Consider the following 18,659-nt stretch of genomic DNA (forward strand, 5'->3'; position numbering starts at 1 on the left):
AGAACTGGTGCAGGTATGATGAGTTAAATGGCCTTCTTCCACCCTGTAATAATTCTGTGATTCTGTGAGTACTGAACCTGGTACCCCTACATCTGGCATTCACCAAATGCTGCCAGGAGCTGGAGATACATCAAAACCTCTACTCACAAGGAGCACTGATAACAATCATTCAGATGCCATATAAATTTAAGCAAGACATTTTGTGGAGTGATTCAATAACCTCCTCTTCGGAATGTTCAGCTAAATCTCAGCTAAGATATGGCATATCTTGAAGAAATATTCTAATGCTATCGTTACTGTAATATGGCATGTAACCTGAATGTATAAATGTCTCAGTGTCCATCTGAATTTGGTCACTTGAAGCATGACATACTGATGGATATGCACTACTGTTCATAACCAATTAGCTTAGTATTAGCCGAGACCCTGAAGTGCCTATGTAGTTAATGTATGTATATGCAGTAAAGTTGGAATAAATGTCTGTTAAATCTTTCAGTACTAGCCACACTTAAATCTTATATCATGGAAGTTGACACGTTGAGGGAAGCTACGTCTCCTCAGCTATTTTGTTATGGAAACTAATATAAGTCATTGCCTCATCCACTTCAAATACCTTGGTAAAGCCCAGAACATGGTAGGAGATCAAAGAGCTGGGGACATTTGTCCTTTTAATACTGCAGGAAATCATGCCTCCTGCCAACAGCAATTCTATAGTATGGGTGAACCACGCAATGTAATACAAGTAAAGGCCAGTCAAAATGACTTTTCCCCTTTGTAATCAAGCCCATCCATTGAGGGGAAGGTGCACTGAGGGGTAAAAGGCAGTGATTTGGAAGGGTATACCACCACTGAGCAGATGTGGGAAAATTAATTGTGTGAAGGGCTCATTCCTTAAAAGAGTGTGCAGATCACCTGTAACACTTATATCACAAAAAGACTTCATATTTTTATTCTTCCTACACCAGCTTCCCTGTTTTTTCAAGGTTTGCGCTCTTACCCCAGTGGTTTTCCAAGATGCACAGTTAGTTCCAAGGATTGCTGGGTGCAAATCTTGCTTTTTAAAGTAGATATTTTTCATCTATGAGCAAAGATGGAGTGGAGTTCTGCTTCTTGGTGGCCAACTTGCAGCACATACTCTGTGACTGTTCATGCTCGTAGAATATTACCATCTTTCCCTTTTCCAGTGATCTTTAACCAATGAGCAGGGGACACCTCAATAGATTAGCATCAGAACATCGGACCAGTGTGCCTGCCAGCAAGTGACATTGTGGAGGCGATGAGGTGTGGACCTCTCAATCACAGATCCTGAGACATCCAAGATCACCACTACGCTGGATGATTTCTGTGGGCTTCTACAGGGCCTTGCATTAATAGTCAACACTCACCTTTGACTATCTCAGATCCAGCACCCTTTAAACCGATTGGATGGTGAATTGCACAGGCTTCAATCAATTCCATCCAAAATGACAACTGTGCAACTATTTAAATCATTGGACAACGATTTCTACATTAGGAGCAAAACAAAATAGGCAGCTCTTGGGTCAGCTAAGATTTGGCTTCTTTCAAAAGGGACCGCATTGTGGGTTCTACACTTCCTTTCGGAAAGGTGATTCATCTATTTTAGAGACATTAATGGCAGGCAAAGGCAGTGAATTTTGACACTGATAAGTACAGTTTATCAGGTATTCAACTGTTGAGGGGAACAATGACAAGTATCAATCAATTGTTGCCCATTGTCAGCAAACATACACTTTCCAGAGAGACCATTGGATTATTATCAAGATTGAGAGCTCCCATTTAGTTTTCTTTTCCAAAATCTGTGGAGCATGTGGCTAGTTTTATTACATTGCAATGAGCTAGACTGACATCAACTAAATCAGCATAAACCTGCTGGGTAGAGAAAGGTTCACTCACCACAATATGACGATACACTCATCTACTGAGTGATTAAGGAAGCTTATTTTATGCTTTCTAAGTCAAGTAACAAACAATGGGAGCAAAGCACGGAATTGCGTTAATAATTAAGATAGAATTAAAAACTAGTGATATCCAAAGGGAATTCTTTTGAGGATTAGGAAATTATTACAGCATACTCTGATGATAGATGCATTTCCTATATTTTATGGGTGTAATTACAATGTTTTTTGGTGATTGAGCAAATATTGAACTGCCTTGTATGTTACACCTGCTCACAGATATATTGAAAATGCATAACCCTTAATTCTATTAGAGGTCATTCAGAATAGATTCATCCCTTCCCATGGATACAGATTCAAATTATAAAACATTTTTATGTGCACTTGTAATTTACTGATAAATTTGAATTTTAAACACTATGAAAGAGCTTAATTGATCATTGGTGGTATTGTAATGCAGAGAATTGCAGTTTATTTCATTGGGGTATGCATTAGTCGTAACCTGATTCAACTGAATGGAGGAGAGTCCATCGTGACAGCTGTGATGCCGTTGGATGTGAGGAAAATCAGATAATGGTATCACACAATATTTTCAAAATTCTAAGCATTAAAGTTAACTAAGGCATTAAAAGTTAAATTGAAAAATGTTATTTGGCTGAATTCCTTTGTTGAAATAATGCACACAAATTTGTGTGAATGTGATAACTCATACTCGAAAAACAGCACAGAGAACCCTCAAAACTTCTACCATTTGTATAAAACAAAAAGTCTCTGGATTGGAATCGTAAACTCTGTTTCTCCAGTAATTTGTGTTTCTGCTCCTAATATTTGAGTGTAAAGAATACAACAAATACACAAATGACTTAACAGACACCAGATCGTCTGATGGCTGCAATGAACTTTGACAAAAGCAGTTGAGTTTGAATTTTAATTAAACCTTTAACTCGGCTGGTTGACAAAATTTAGTTGACTTGCTGAGTGGCAGACAGTGGGGGTCAGAGAGTCATTGGTAAATATCCAGCTGTGTACCTTTGTCAATTTCAGGGATGTTATAAATTAGATTAGATTCCTTACAGTATGAAAACAGGCCCTTCGGCCCAACTGACCCTCCGAAGAGTAACCCACCTAGACCCATTCCCCTAGTCTATATCTGTACATTCACTTTAACTTTCTACTCCTGGTGATCATGTAGCCCTGCTATACAGGAAATTGTCCAAATTTCTCACAGTAGTGCCTGACAGATTAGTCTTTTTCTGGAGACCCCAGGAACAATTGAGGGGTAAGATTAGCATTCGTATTGCCCTGTAGTCTCTCCAGCAGATGCTTAGAATGCCCACAGAGTCATTATTATAGAGTCATAGAGACGTACAGCATGGAAACAGACCCTTCAGTCCAACTTGTCCATGCCGACCAGATATCCCAACCTAACCTAGCCTCACTTGCCAGTACCTGGCCAGATCCCTCAAAACCCTCCTGTTTATATTCCCATCCAGGTGCCTTTTAAATGTTGCAATTGGACTGGCCTCCACCATTTCCCCTGGCAGCTCATATACACGTAATACCATCTGTGTGAAAAGGTGCCCCTTAGGTCTCTTTTATGTCTTTCCCTTCTCACCCTGAACCTATGCCCTCTAGTTCGAGACTCCCCAACCCCAGGGAAAAAAACTTGACTATTTATCCTATTCATGCCACTCACGATTTTATAAACCACTATAAGATCACCCCTCAGCCTCTGAGACTCCTGGGAAAACAGCCTTAGCCTATTCAACCTCTCCTTATAACTCAATCCTCCAACCCTAGCAACATCCTTGTAAATCTTTTCAGAACCCTTTCAAGTTTCACAACATCCTTCCGATAAGAAGGAGACCAGAATTGCACGCAGTATTCCAAAAGTGGCCTAACCAATGTCCTGTACAGCCACAACATGGCCTCCCAACTCCTGTACTCAATACTCTGACCAATAAGGGAAAGCATACCAAACGCCTTCTTCACTGTCCTATCGACCTGCGACTCCACTTTCAAGGAGCTATGAACCTGCGCTCCAGAGTCTCTTTGTTCAGCAATACTCTCTGGGACCTGACCATTAACTACATAAGTCCTGCAAAGATTTGCTTTTCCAAAATGCAGCACCTCGCATTTATCTAAATGAAACTCTTAATGGGATCCTCAGGCTCTTTCTCACCTAGAACCTCCTCTAACTAAATTACTGCATGTAACTGGTAGCAGCATTGCAGAATTCACCTCCAAATTTTGTTAAAATGTCCAACACAAAACATTTACACAACAGTGAGGTTAAATTTAGGTGTTCTCTCCAACAGACTCCATTTATCTTATTCCAAGTTACCAGGTGCTGGCAGGAATACCATTAGGAGTTTGGCACTGGCTGTGGAATCTTATACAAAACTCAGCAATGTGGTCAGTGATGAATGTGGCAGAATCAGATGAGAACCTATCTCGACTTTGGGAGCACCTCACTCCATCTATTATACTTTTCACACATATTGCTGCAAGATTCTGGCTGGGCAGCAGCAAATTGCCAGTTAAACACATTGTTGACATCACTACTCAGCTCATTAATATTTAGCTTTCCACCTTAAAAGATTCACCAAAACAGACATCAAGAAAACTCAGCATGGAGATCAGAATTCAAGTTCACTGCTTGTTCCAAGCGGCTTCCAAGTTGCGCACAAACAAAGTGCAGCTCTTAGTATGATACATGGACACCAGCTATGTGCACTCCTCATCCACATGTATTGACATCTGCCAACCCATTGCCCCTTCATGGAACCTCTCTGATACACAGGCATGCACTGGAGGGCATTCCAGCATCTAACATTGAAAGGCTGCAGCAGGGACATTGTGAGTACACAGATCATGAACTGGAGTAGGATGCACATCAGGGCTGGTCCCTTAGTGCTTACTTGCTTAGCACCAATCTGCCTGACCACTGTGTCCAAGCTTTGCATTGCCTTACCTTGCTTTGCTATGACTGTTAGCATGTTGACACTTCAGTTAGAGCTAAAGTCTTTCTGTGCTGCTGCAATGTGGTGTAGATATACTGATCTATCGGGGGTCAAGAGGAGTTGATGAAACCTTGCTGTACAGTACAATGAGATATTAAGTTAATACTTACAGCATACAGCTGCCTCACCAAAGCAAGCACACTGCATATGCATTCAACCAAATGGCCATGTCTGAAACTGGTGAGGGCTAGTCCTCATTCCAGTCAAGGGGGTGACACTGGTGGTAAGAAAGTCCTGGAACCAACAGTTATGGGCACAGTCTCACACAATACAGGGTTTCACCATGATCAGTCAATCAGTGGAGGCACTCAAGATGAGGAGATCTGTCCAAGTGCAGTCCAGGATGTGTTCAGCCTCAATCCTGTGGGGTCATCACGAGTAGTGAGGGGAAATAGGAATAGAGGAACAAGAGTAGGCCAGTTCGCCCCTCGAGCCTCCTCCGTTAATCTGCCTTGGGCCCATATCCTTTGATTCCTTTGCTTAATAAAACCTTTATCTATCTGAGATTTGAAGTTAACAATTGAATTGGCATCGACTGCCATTTGAGGAGAAGAGTTCCAAGCCTCCAGTACTCTTTGCATATACAGGTGCTTTCTAACATCTCTTGTGAATAGCCTGGCCCTAATTCATATGTCATCAGCCAGGGAGCTGCAAAGACAGTGGTCAAGGGTCTGGTTGGTCATATCTAAGTGTTGCTCATCAAAGTTGGTTAGAGGTGTAGGACGAAAGATGTCTTGTGGGTCCATCGACTGATTTTTCAGGAGGGCTTAAGAAGGGGCCTGTAGAGTCAATGAGGGGCCACTGTCACAAGAGTTGGGAAAATCAGTTTGAGGAGGAGAAAGCAGAGGCATCTTCAGAGGTATGGACAAGAAGTCAATGGGGGAGATAGAAGGTAAATGGAGGGTATGCAGAACAGCAATCCTAAGGAATAGTAGGCTAAGGGAGGGTAGTTAGTGGCAGTGACCACCACTCTGGCCTTTACAGACAGAGCATTAAGGGCCAGGGTTGGCGTCATTAAAGTGTAATGTGGGGATTCGGAGGGCAGACAGAACAACTGGGGCAAATTTCAAAGTGTGTCTCCACATGTGGGTGAATGGGTAGAAATGGAATGTTGGGGTTGTGCAAAGTGATGGGGAACATAGGCAGCTCTGGGAGCAGTAACAGGAGCAGCAACTAATATCCACTGCAAACTGTGTTCACTGGAATTGTTTTCTGTTGTTGAGAAGTGAATTGCTACCAGAATTATTGCTGGGATAATGCCCAAGGTGGATGAGTATCAGTTTGATACATTTTTCTGGGTGCCAAGACATTGCAGCAACAAATACAAGAAACTGCTATTTACAAAATCCAGTTAGGTTAAATGTGCAATTATTTAATCACTTATTTGCTATGCATGCCAGAGTGCAGGTGTTTATGGGTCAGATGTTGGTCAAAACCAATTTGCAATATACCACTGATGATTGCAAATTGAGCTTAGACATCTCAATAATGTGTAAGTTAGTAGCAATTACCTTGCAAAAGGCCAACGCTGACTGAATTATTAGCGCCAATTCTAAGAGTCCTGTGTGAGCCACACAACATCACTTCATCAACTGTTGTGTAACAGTGGCCTGTACTGACTGAGAAGATGGACATTTGATGGGCATGGGGTCACAGGGGGCTCAAAGCTCTTCCTTTACAATCACACAGCCAGCACAGCACCTTGTTGTTCATACTGAATCTGAAACTGAATGAATGATGGAGTCACATCTCCAGTTATCAGAAGGCAGCTTGTTTCACGCTATGGAGGAGTGTGCTTAGCCCTCATCTGCAGGATATACTAGTGAATATTGCTCTGTGTTTTGAGAAACTCTCTCATTCCTTCTATTCCCATTTTTGCTCATTTCCCCTGTGTCATGGGCTGTGCCACCCATAGCATGTTGGTTGCTGTGGCTAACTCCCTAATAAGGCAAAGAGAGTTGCTGGCACCAAGCTGAAGAACAGCAGCAGGCCAGCATGGTGAACAAGGAATGCCCTGCTCAGGGAGAGCTCACAAGCATCTTAGGATGCTTGGGGAATGCAGGAGGCTTGGAGTCCTTCAGCTACAACTCCATTTCCTGGGGATGAGCGAGGCGCAATGCTAACTCAGGCTCAGTATGCCCAGAGACACTTGTGATGGAACTATGCCTGATGCTGGAGAGGGACCTGATGGCTGCAGGAGTGGAAGGCTATCCTCGCCTGGTGACAGAACGTTTATATGGCTGGCTCCCTCCAAAGAATGAGCTCTGGGTGAAGCAGAAAATTGCAAACTTCCATGATGCTGAAATCTGGTTTGCAGTGTGGCCATGAGCTTCAGCCTCTATTCTGTTCACTTTCTGTCAGTAAAAGTTCATATTTGTTTTTTCTGGCTCCTTTCGTGTGTCCAATGCACCCTTCCTGCACAAAAACAAGCTGCAAGTCTGCATCGGGTGCATGGTAGCACTACCTTAGAGGATGTTCAGTGTGATGTAACTATGGACAGGAAAAGAGTGCAGCGTACTGGTTAAACTGCAACAAGAGAGAAAGACGGGATTACATGCATGAGGGGGAGTCAGCTATGCCAGCGTCCTGATGAAGGGCTTTGGCCGAAACATCGATTTTCCTGCTCCTTGGATGCTGCCTGACTTGCTGTGCTTTTCCAGCACCACTCTAATCTAGACTCTGATTTCCAGCATTCGCAGCCCTCACTTTTGCCTATGCCAGTGATATGTCATGGGCAGCATGGCTTTGTGCCAGCTGTGCTGTCATGTTGTTGGCGAGGAACAATGGTGGATTGTCGATGCTTGCCCAGGTGTGGACCTTTCAAAAATGGTGCGGGCACAACGGGGGCTTCTTTTGACAGGTAGCTGCTATGTGGTGAGTCATTCCAGGACTGGGCATGGTAAAATGGGGTAGAATTGAATGTGCTGGACACAAGAGAGCTAGTTAATGTGGTGTATCTTGTAAGAAACGATGAGAGAACTCGGTTGACTTTGTGGCGAAGAGTCCTGCAAAAAACTCAATGCATCTCGGACTTAGCAAAACAAAAAGATTCAGCGCTAGATTTTGAATCTTCTGCAATAACACAGTACAATGAATAAAATATCTTGAAACAAACTATGACTGGTTTCCTGCAAATAGTTAAAATTTAGTTGACTACCAAGAATACAGAGCTGAATATTTGTTGTTTGGAAAAATAAATAATTGCCTTGTTATACATTTAGCTATGCAGGATGTAGGCTGTGTAAAATTGAAAATAATTGCTGTTAGAATGCTCCACAACATCATCATTATAATTTTCTCCATTATAAAGCTATCTTAGTGTCAAGGCCTCTGAACTTAGGTTCCTTACTCTACATTTTATTCAGTTTTCTGAGATTCTAACTTGATCCTCATTCAAATACACAAAATGAATGTCTCTGAAGTATCGTGTAATAATGAGGCCAGAGTGTTGTCTCACCAATGTGATATATGCTTGATTTTCCACTTTTTGTCCGCAATACGTTAGGGAAGTATGTTTGAGAGATGTTTAATGTGGTTTATGTGGTATTTTCCCAGTTGACCATTTCTGGTACCTTATGGCATTTGCTACATCCATCAGTGAACGATACTTTGTAAGGGTTGATGTGGAAGTGCTGGTGTTGGACTGGGGTGGACAAAGTTAAAAATCACACAACATCAGGTTACACTTCAACAGGTTTATTTTGAAGTACAAACATGCTCTGAAAGCTTGAATTTCCAAACAAATCTGGTGGACAATAACCTGGTGTTGTGTGGATTCTAACTTTGTAAGGGTTATTTGAGGCAATTTGATGCCACCAATCTTTGCACTGTCTTTGGTCTATGCAGTAATTAGCGGTAATTTTAGAGGGTATCAATAGGAGTTTTTATTAGATAACAAGAAAATGCATGATAACAATAAGTACAAATACATCTGGGTCAGGTATAGTTATTGGACCTTAAGGAACTGATACAGATATATCAGTTCCCATTGAAAGCAGAAGTAGCATTTCTTTTGTTTAATTACAACCTGTGTATGACATCAGTAGAATGGATTCTGGATTAGTGGTGCTGGAAGAGCACAGCAGTTCAGGCAGCATCCAACGAGCAGCGAAATCGACGTTTCGGGCAAAAGCCCTTCATCAGGAATAACGGCAGTGAGCCTGAAGCGTGGAGAGATAAGCTAGAGGAGGGTGGGGGTGGGGAGAGAGTAGCATAGAGTACAATGGGTGAGTGGGGGAGGAGATGAAGGTGATAGGTCAAGGAGGAGAGGGTGGAGTGGATAGGTGGAAAAGGAGCTAGGCAGGTCGGACAAGTCCGGACAAGTCAAGGGGACAGTGCTGAACTGGAAGCTTGAAACTAGGATGAGGTGGGGGAAGGGGAAATGAGGAAGCTGTTGAAGTCCACATTGATGCCCTGGAGTTGAAGTGTTCCGAGGCAGAAGATGAGGTGTTCTTCCTCCAGGCACCTGGTGGTGAGGGAGCGGCGGTGAAGGAGGCCCAGGACTTCCATGTCCTCGACAGAGTGGGAGGGGGAGTTGAAATGTTAGGCCACGGGGCGGTTTGGTTGATTGGTGTGGGTGTCTCGGAGATGTTCCCTAAAACGGTCTGCTAGGAGGCGCCCAGTCTCCCCAATGTAGAGAAGACCACATCGGGAGCAACGGATACAATAAATGATATTAGTGGATGTGCAGGTAAAACTTTGATGGATGTGGAAGGCTTCTTTGGGGCCTTGGATAGAGGTGAGGGAGGAGGTGTGGGCACAGGTTTTACAGTTCCTGCGGTGGCAGTGGAAAGTGCCAGAATGGGAGGGTGGGTCGTAGGGGGGTGTGGACTTGACCAGGTAGTCACGGAGGGAACGGTCTTTGCGGAAGGTGGAAAGGGGTGGGGAGGGAAATATATCCCTGGTGGTGGGGTCTTTTTGGAGGTGACGGAAATGTCGGCGGATGATTTGGTTTATGCGAAGGTTGGTCGGGTGGAAGGTGAGCACCAGGGGCGTTCTGTCCTTGTTACAGTTAGAGGGGTGGGGTCTGATGGCAGAGGTGCGGGATGTGGATGAGATGCGTTGGAGGGCATCTTTAACCACGTGGGAAGGGAAATTGCGGTCTCTAAAGAAGGAGGCCATCTGGTGTGTTCTGTGGTGGAACTGGTCCTCCTGGGAGCAGATACGGTGGAGGCGGAGAAATTGGGAATACAGGATGGCATTTTTGCAAGAGATAGGGTGGGAAGACGTGTAATTCAGGTAGCTGTGGGAGTCAGTGGGTTTGTAAAAAATGTCAGTGTCAAATCGGTCGTCACTAATGGAGATGGAGAGGTCCTTGGAAGGGGAGGGAGGTGTCAGAGATGGTCCAGGTAAATTTAATGTCAGGGTGGAATGTGCTGGTGAAGTTGATGAATTGCTCAACCTCCTCGCGGGCGCAGTCATCAATGTAGCGGAGGAAGAGGTGGGGAGTGGTGCCGGTGTAATTACGGAAGATCAACTGTTCTACATAGCCAACAAAGAGACAGGCATAGCTGGGGCCCATACGTGTGCCCATGGCTACCCCTTTGGTCGGGCCGGACTTGTCCGACCTGCCTAGCTCCTTTTCCACCTATCCACTCCACCCTCTCCTCCCTGACCTATCAACTTCATCTCCTCCCCCACTCACCCATTGTACTCTATGCTACTCTCTCCCCACCCCACCCTCCTCTAGCTTATCTCTCCATGCTTCAGGCTCACTGCCTTTATTCCTGATGAAGGGCTTTTGCCCGAAACGTCGACTTTGCTGCTCGTTGGATGCTGCCTGAACTGCTGTGCTCGTCCAGCACCACTACTCCAGTATTTGGTTTCCAGCATCTGCAGTTATGTTTTTACCTCATCAATAGAATGGATAAAGCCTACTATCTGACGCAAGGCAATAAAATTCTACAAACTGGACAACAACTGAGTTTCCAATGGGAGGTGGCTCCATTCTGATGTTATGTAGTAACACGTGTCATTGATGACACAATGGATGGTAGTTGAGCAGAAAAGTTTGCCCCACATAGCTCCTACAGCAATATTTTACCATGACCAAAATGATTAACCGCTAATCTTCCATTTTATCTGCCCTAAGTCCAGCTAAGTCCCCTCAACACCCACCCCCTTCACCAACTCTCCACCCACTAACCCAATAACTTTAGATTTGTGAAGATACTTTGGTTTCATACAGGTCAAATTCTGTCCTGATCACAAAGATAGTCACTCTCAGCATATCTTTCAGATTCAGCTCTTGTGTTCATGTGTAGACAAATCTGTAATAATACCTGGGGCCAAGTAATTCTTGCAAAAACGCAACAGTGCTTTGCTGAGCAGATTAGGGCTGTGTAAGTGTCTTATGATAGCGCTACTTCTGAATCTATAAACCTGCTGATTGAGACTAGGCTGACGGCACAGCGATTAGTCAGTTTGCATTGTTGTGGATAGGGTATGCTTTGGGAATGCTCTGGATTGAAGAGTCAGTATCACTGTTATAGTGACCCTGCAATAACTTGCTTGGAGCCAGGGTGTATTCTGGAGCACGCGTGAAACTGGAATGTAATTAGATGCTTTACTGCATCAACCGCACTAAGTCATTTCTTGATTTTACATAGAGTAGCTCATATCAGGCGAAATCTACCAACCATGATGATGGAACCTCAAGAGGAAGGTTGGGAAAATCATCGAGTCAGCACTTCCAAATAACTTCCATCTAGGTTTTCCGATAATGATGTCAACCACCAACCATTAAAATATGTGAGGTTCAATTGACATTAGAATCTGAAACTCAGCTTTAGTCTTTTCTCTACTCCTTGGTATTATTAATGCATTTCTCCTTGTTTCACTTCAGCTCTTACGGCCTTTTTACTGTGGCACGGTGGCACAGTGGTTAGCACTGCTGCCTCACAGCGCCAGAGACCCGGGTTCAATTCCCGCCTCAGGCGACTCTCTGTGTGGAGTTTGCACGTTCTCCCCGTGTCTGCGTGGGTTTCCTCCGGGTGCTCCGGTTTCCTCCCACAATCCAAAAATGTGCAGGTTAGGTGAATTGGCCATGCTAAATTGCCCGTAGTGTTAGGTGAAGGGGTAAATGTAGGGGAATGGGTCTGGGTGGGTACGCTTCGGCGGGTCGGTGTGGACTTGTTGGGCCAAAGGGCCTGTTTCCACACTGTAAGTAATCTAATCTAAATTCATAATTTGATGTGTGCTGCTCAATGAAAAGAGGTATTTCCCGCAATGCATTACACAATGTTTTCTGACATGCAAACCAGTTGGGATATTCCTTGCGCTGTTGTAATTCCAGTATAATCTCCTTTTATGTAGCCTCTCAACTCAGTTTGAAACAACTTGCTCAGTAGTTTATTGGTTATGATGTTATACAAATTATCCTGGCATGTACAGTGGTGGTAAATGGGCAATAAGTCATGGCTAATAAGTCATATGAGTCATGATCCATAACTGATAGAGCTAGGTTTGGTTGGTCAGCATCATGAAAGATTCTTTTTAACATTTCCAAACACCAGCCTTGACACATTGGGAAAATCTTCCGGCCAGCTGCATCATTTCCTTTGGTGTAGCATATGTGGAGTGAGAATGGAGTTCTTAGAAAATAATGAGAAAGGATCATCACAATTTAATGGTAAAAATCACCATTCCCAATTTTCCAATTGTGTCATACAGATTACTCTGCACAGTTCACTTACCCCCAGAAAGTCACTTTTAGAGGCCTCCAGTCATTTCTTTGACTGTCAGGATATAACTCCAGCGTGAATCACTGAATTATTGATTGCTGTACAACTGAATTTTTGAAAATGGGTATAAAACCTTCTGCTTAAATAGTTTTGAGGTAAAGGTAAAGAACAAAAGGAAGGTGTGACAGGGATGGTCTTAGATTGATACGTCCTTTACTGGTAGTCAATAGACTGAAAATCCTAATGTGCTCTTTTGAGCATATTTAATTTCAAAATCTTGAAAGATTTCAAATCAGGAGAAATAGCTTGTAGATGCATGAAGACACATAGTTAAGATAATTAGCAAAGACAAAATGCCAAGAAGAGGTGACAGTGATATGCATGTTCTGCCTGAAAAAAACTGATGGGTTGATTTAATAATAATTCTCAAAAAGGAACTGGATAAATATTGAAAAGGGAAAAAAAGACAACACAGAGCTATGGGGAAAGAGGAAGGGAAAGGAAATTTTTTAAAAAATGTTCTACCAAAAGCTAACCATGAAAGATCGACAAAATGGTCTCCTTATATCATTCTGACTGTGAAATCAAACTTATGAAGCCAATGACAATATTCATGAATTGTCTGGTAAGAATTAATTTCACAGGCTGAGGTTTTCCAGGAACTAATTGTGAGGCTGTGGGAACTTCATCTGACCTGCAGACAGATTTCACTGGATGGTTGTAATCATCAATCGCAGTGGAGGCAACAGCCACCCTCACATTTTATGTATGTGCACTTGTTGACCACTTTGACTGGGACAGCACATCCATCCTAGGGAAAGCCAAACAGAGACATGCACGAGAATTCCTAGAACCATGGCATTCCAACCAGAGCTCTATCAACAAACACATCGACTTGGACCCCATTTACCACCCTCTGAGAAAAAAGAACAGGAAATGACACCACCAGCCCAAGGAAACCCAAACACATAAATAGAAAGTGGATCATAACATCAGTGCTTCACCAGAGGCTCACAGATGATGTTACCTAGTATGCTGACAAAATGTCTGAAAACAAAACTTCCAGCTCAGCAAGCAAACTTACATCCAGAACCATGTATTGGATTCGGAAGGAATATGGCAAAGGTAAACTTACCCATCATGAAACAAACGGACTGACATTACTGTCACAAAATGTTCTATTGCACTGTGTTAACTGGTACCCAATACCAACCATTCACTTTTACTTCCAAATTGACATTTTTTTGTTTTTTACAAGTAGAAAATAAACTTGAATGCTGCAGGAATCAGGATAATGTACCATGATGCCTAACGTACAGCTCATCATGCATGAGTATGTGAACTCATGTCAAGCAGCTACATTGTATTGATGACAGTTATTGTGTGAAACAGTTTTAAGACCATGCTAGGAATATCAGTGATAAATGCCTGAACAATGGTATACATTAAAATGATTGAAAGTTAGTGTGGGTGCTTTGTACATGGCATTTATACTTAGTGCATCTTCTTTACTGAAGACACTGATGGTTAGATTTACTTGGTTGACTTGTTTGGGTCAAAATTGTTTTTCCTAATTTGATGCACCACTGGAGACTGAAAATACACATCATACAGCTGACTGTGGAGGCCATATGTTGGAGCAAGAAATATCTTGAATCAGCACATTTTCTGCTACATCTATAGAGCCGAGCATTCTTTTTTTGATTTTATTTCACATCCCATGAACATTTCAGGCAAGACCAGCATTTATTCTCCATTTCAAGCTGTCCTTCAATGTGATAGTGAGCCGTCTTCTTTAATCACTGCAGTCCATCCAGTGCAGATGCATGCACAGTGCAGAAAGGGAAGTAGTTCCCAGAGTTTGATTCAGTGACAATGAAAGATCAGTCATTTAGTTCTAACTCACCTGGAATGTGACATATAGAGGAATTTGCAGGAATGGTGTTCTCATTGTTCTTCTCGGTCATTGAATTCGTGACTTTGGAGAGTTTTGTTGAAAAACCCTTGGCAATTTGTTACAGTGCATTTTATATATGGTGTACACTGCTGCCACTATATATTGGTGATGGAGGGAGTAAATGTTTCAGTTAGTGAATGTTTTGATATCTAAGCAGGCAGTTTGCCTGAGATGGACATTGATACTTTTTGAATGTTGTTGCATCTGTACTTATCCAAGCAATGGAGGGTATTCTATCACATGCCAGACTTATGTCTGGGCAAGTTATTGGAAGACAGGAGTTGAATTCCTTATCATTTAACTCCCAGCCTCTGGACTCCAACCGATAAATATTTTCTAATCAACCAGTTCAGAGATGCTCTTACACATCTCTGGAGCAGATTGTACCTAAAACCAACCTCACTACCACTGTGCCCTACAAGTCTAACTTGTATAATTGTTTCAATTAGTTTTCTGGTTAATGCTGAACTCCAGGATATTGCGAAGGGGAAATTCAGCAAGGATAATGTAATTAAACAATAAGGGAAGATGGTAGGATTGTTTCTCATTGGGGTTGGTTATTATCTAGAATTTGTGTGGCATGAATTTATCAACTCAATCCTGAATGATATCCAAGTCTTGTGGCATGCAAGCACAGTGTCTGTAAATGGTTTCACACCTTGTCCAATCGTCAGGGAACATCTCATCTCCACATCAAGTCACATCTAATGAAGTGAAAATCATTTATGAATGAGCTGAAAATTCTGGGGACATTACCCTGAGGAATTTCCACAATGATGCTCTAGAATTGGAATGATTGACTTTCAATAAGCACATCTGGCTCCCTTTGTGCTAGTTATGACTCCAGTCAGTTTTCTTTGAATCCTGTTGACTTAATTTTTTCTTGAGTTGCTTGAAGTCATTTGGTCAAATGCTACCCTGTTGTTGGACAATCATTCTCACATCACCTCAAGCATTTAGCCCTTTTGTTCACCTTGGACTAAGGCTATAATGCAGTTCCCCTTTAAAGTCAAACTTTTTTTTCCTATCTTTTTGACTTCAAAATGATAAGCTTCCCCTTAAAAGATTGCAGCTGTTTTAATTGTGAGAACAATACTGGATAAACCATTTGGAAAACTCTGCATTTGTAACACTTAATGACAGTGAATAACCGTGAGCTCCTGATGATTCGTCACTGCTGGTTTTGTTTGTACTCTGTTAGCTCTAAGGTCCCTGCACCAACCAGCTTGGAATAAGTGACCTCCTCTGAATTATTGAATCATTTTGTATCTATTCTTTTGCTCACAACTACACAAGTTGCAGTGAAGCACCTTTTTCCAGTTTGCAACAAGTAAGACACATTCTTAATAAAACACAATATTTTGTGTATCTATTAGAAGCCTTTATCATTAAAAAAATGCATCAAGGTGCTTTAACTGAAATACAATCAGACAGACAAAGATTTCCTTTGTTGTGTTAACTTATTTAAAAAAGTAACTGCTTACTGATATTGTTGTGAGTTGTGATTTCATCTGCCTCGGAATTTCATTGAAATGGTTGAGTCAGACACGTAGCACATTTGCCTCTGAATCAGAAGGTTTTGGGTTGAAGTTCCACTCCAGCAAATGAGCTCAAACAGCAAAGTTGTTACTCTAGTGCAAATCTGCACTGTTCTGCCATGGTTGATATCTTTCAAACAGGGTATTAAATCAAGGCATGCCTGATCTCTTTGGTGGATGCAAAAGATTCTATTTTGAAGAAGAACAGAGGAATGGCCTGACCATTCTTCATCCCTCCATCAACCACAACAAAATAGAATCTCTACTCACTGTCACATTGCTAGTTGTGAGAGTTCGCTATGCCTACTTTGGCTGCCTACAGTACAATGGTGACTACACTTCAAAAGTACTTAATTGCTTAAAGGTCAGCATGGTGGCTCAATGGTTAGCACTGCTGCCTCACAGCACCAGGGACCCGGATTCAATTCCAGCCTGAGGCAACTGTGTGGAGTTTGCATATTCTCGCTGTGTCTGCATGGGTTTCCTCTGGGTGCTCTGGTTTCCTCCCACAGTCCGAAGATATGCAGGTTAGGTGAGATGGCCATGGTAAATTGCTCTTGGTGTTAGGTGCATTAGTCAGAGCGAAACGGGTCTGGGTGGGTCACTCTTCGAAGGGTTGATGTGGACTTGTTGGACCAAATGGCCTGTTTCCACACTGTAGGGAATCTAATCTAATCCTTAAACGCTTTGCGACATCAGGTAGTCTCAAAGGAGGTTATGTAAGTGCAAGATTTTGTTTTTCTACCCATAGTAATAGCTGCTTTTGGAAATTGTGCTGGGCAGAATAGGCAGCAGCGAATACAACGCTAACAGGCATGTAAGGTTCTTCTAGGCCAATCTCCAACTCAACATATGAAAGAAGAAAATGCTAAAAAAACTGAGTGTGTTGGTAGGGTTGCCAAAGGTGATTAAATCTGTTCATGGTGTTTTTATCACGTGATGCTCCATCAACATATCAGTGCTTGTGATATACTGTGTCTTACACGAATTGGTCAATTGACTGTCAATCATATTGTACATTTTTAACCAATTTTATTTCCAATATTTTCATATCTGGTAAAGCAAAATACCCAAAGAAAATTTCTTCATCATGTGCTTTAACTTAAAACTGCATTTAGTGATACTGGTCTGGAATATGTCGAGGCTGTAGATGACTTCATGTACATTGTCTCTGAGGCTCTTTGCTCCTTATCACTAAATAAAGTTCTTCACCTCCTGATGTACTGTGAAACCTCCTTATTCACAAAGAACCTGAGAACCATTGAGTTCTTCACAGCACAGGAAGAGGCCCTTCAGCATATTGATTCTGTGCTGGTCATCAAAAATCCATCTGTTCTGATCCCATTTTCTAGCACTTGGCCTATAGCCTTCAATGCTATAGTATTTTAAAAATTCATCCAAATAGTTCAAAAATATCTTGATTTCAACCTCTATTGGCCTCTCAGGCAGTAGTCTAAGATGCCCATTGAGTGAAAACATTTTCCTCAAATCTCCTCTCATATCCCTGCTCCTTACTTTAAAACTGTGCCCATGGGTTATTGATCCTTCTCCTCAAGGGAAAATTGTCTATCAACTCTGTCCATGCCCCTCAAAACTTTGTACACTTCAGTCAGATCCTGCCTTAGCATGCATTGCTTTAAGGAAAGCGACTCAGAATGCCTAGTCTCTCTTCATAGCTGAATCGTTCCAGCCTAGGTAACATCTTGCTGAATCTCTTCTGCACCTTCTCTAATGCAGTCACATCGTTCCTACAGGGTGTTGATCAAAATTGGACACAGTATTCTAGCTGTGGCCTAACTAACATTATATAACCTCCTCGCATTTATATTCAATGCATTGACTATTAAAGTATACTAGTTGCCATCTGTAGTGATTGGAACCAGGAGTTTCTGGGAGTAATTGAGGATTCACAGCGGAGATTCATCCCGAGGAAAAGAAGCATGGTACAGCGAGGATGACGCACCCATGGCTGGCTAGGGAAGTCAGGGACAGCATAAAAGCAAAACAGAAAGCATACACAGAGGAACTTCGAATACTCGAAGACAATGGACAGGCAATATTTTGTTCGGTTAAATGAATTCTGGATAATCGAATGCCGGATAACATAGTTTAGCCAAGAATCGGGACTTGCAATCTTGCCGGGTAATCCAATACTTGGATAATTGAATGCCAGATAACCTAGGTTCCTCTTTAATGTGATGAAGGGCAGTAGGAAATCAGAGGATTGGGAAGCTTTCAAAGACCAACAGAGTGTAACAAAAAAAGAAATAAGGATGGAGAATATTAAATATGAGGGTAAGCTAGCCAGTAATATCAAGGATTAAAAGGAAGGGTTTAGAGGGATATGGGCTAAGTGAGGGCAACTATAACTGTATGACTCTATAAGACTGAAAAAAATTCTTTATATATATATATATAGGGCAAAAGAGAGGCAAAAGTGGACGTTCATCCACTGGTAAATGATATTGGAGAGATAATAAAGGGGAACAAGGAAATGGCTGAGGAACTGAATAATTACTTCATGGTCAATCTTCATGATGGAA

Source organism: Chiloscyllium punctatum, chromosome 8 (genome assembly GCF_047496795.1).
Source record: "Chiloscyllium punctatum isolate Juve2018m chromosome 8, sChiPun1.3, whole genome shotgun sequence".
Lineage (NCBI taxonomy): Eukaryota > Metazoa > Chordata > Chondrichthyes > Orectolobiformes > Hemiscylliidae > Chiloscyllium > Chiloscyllium punctatum.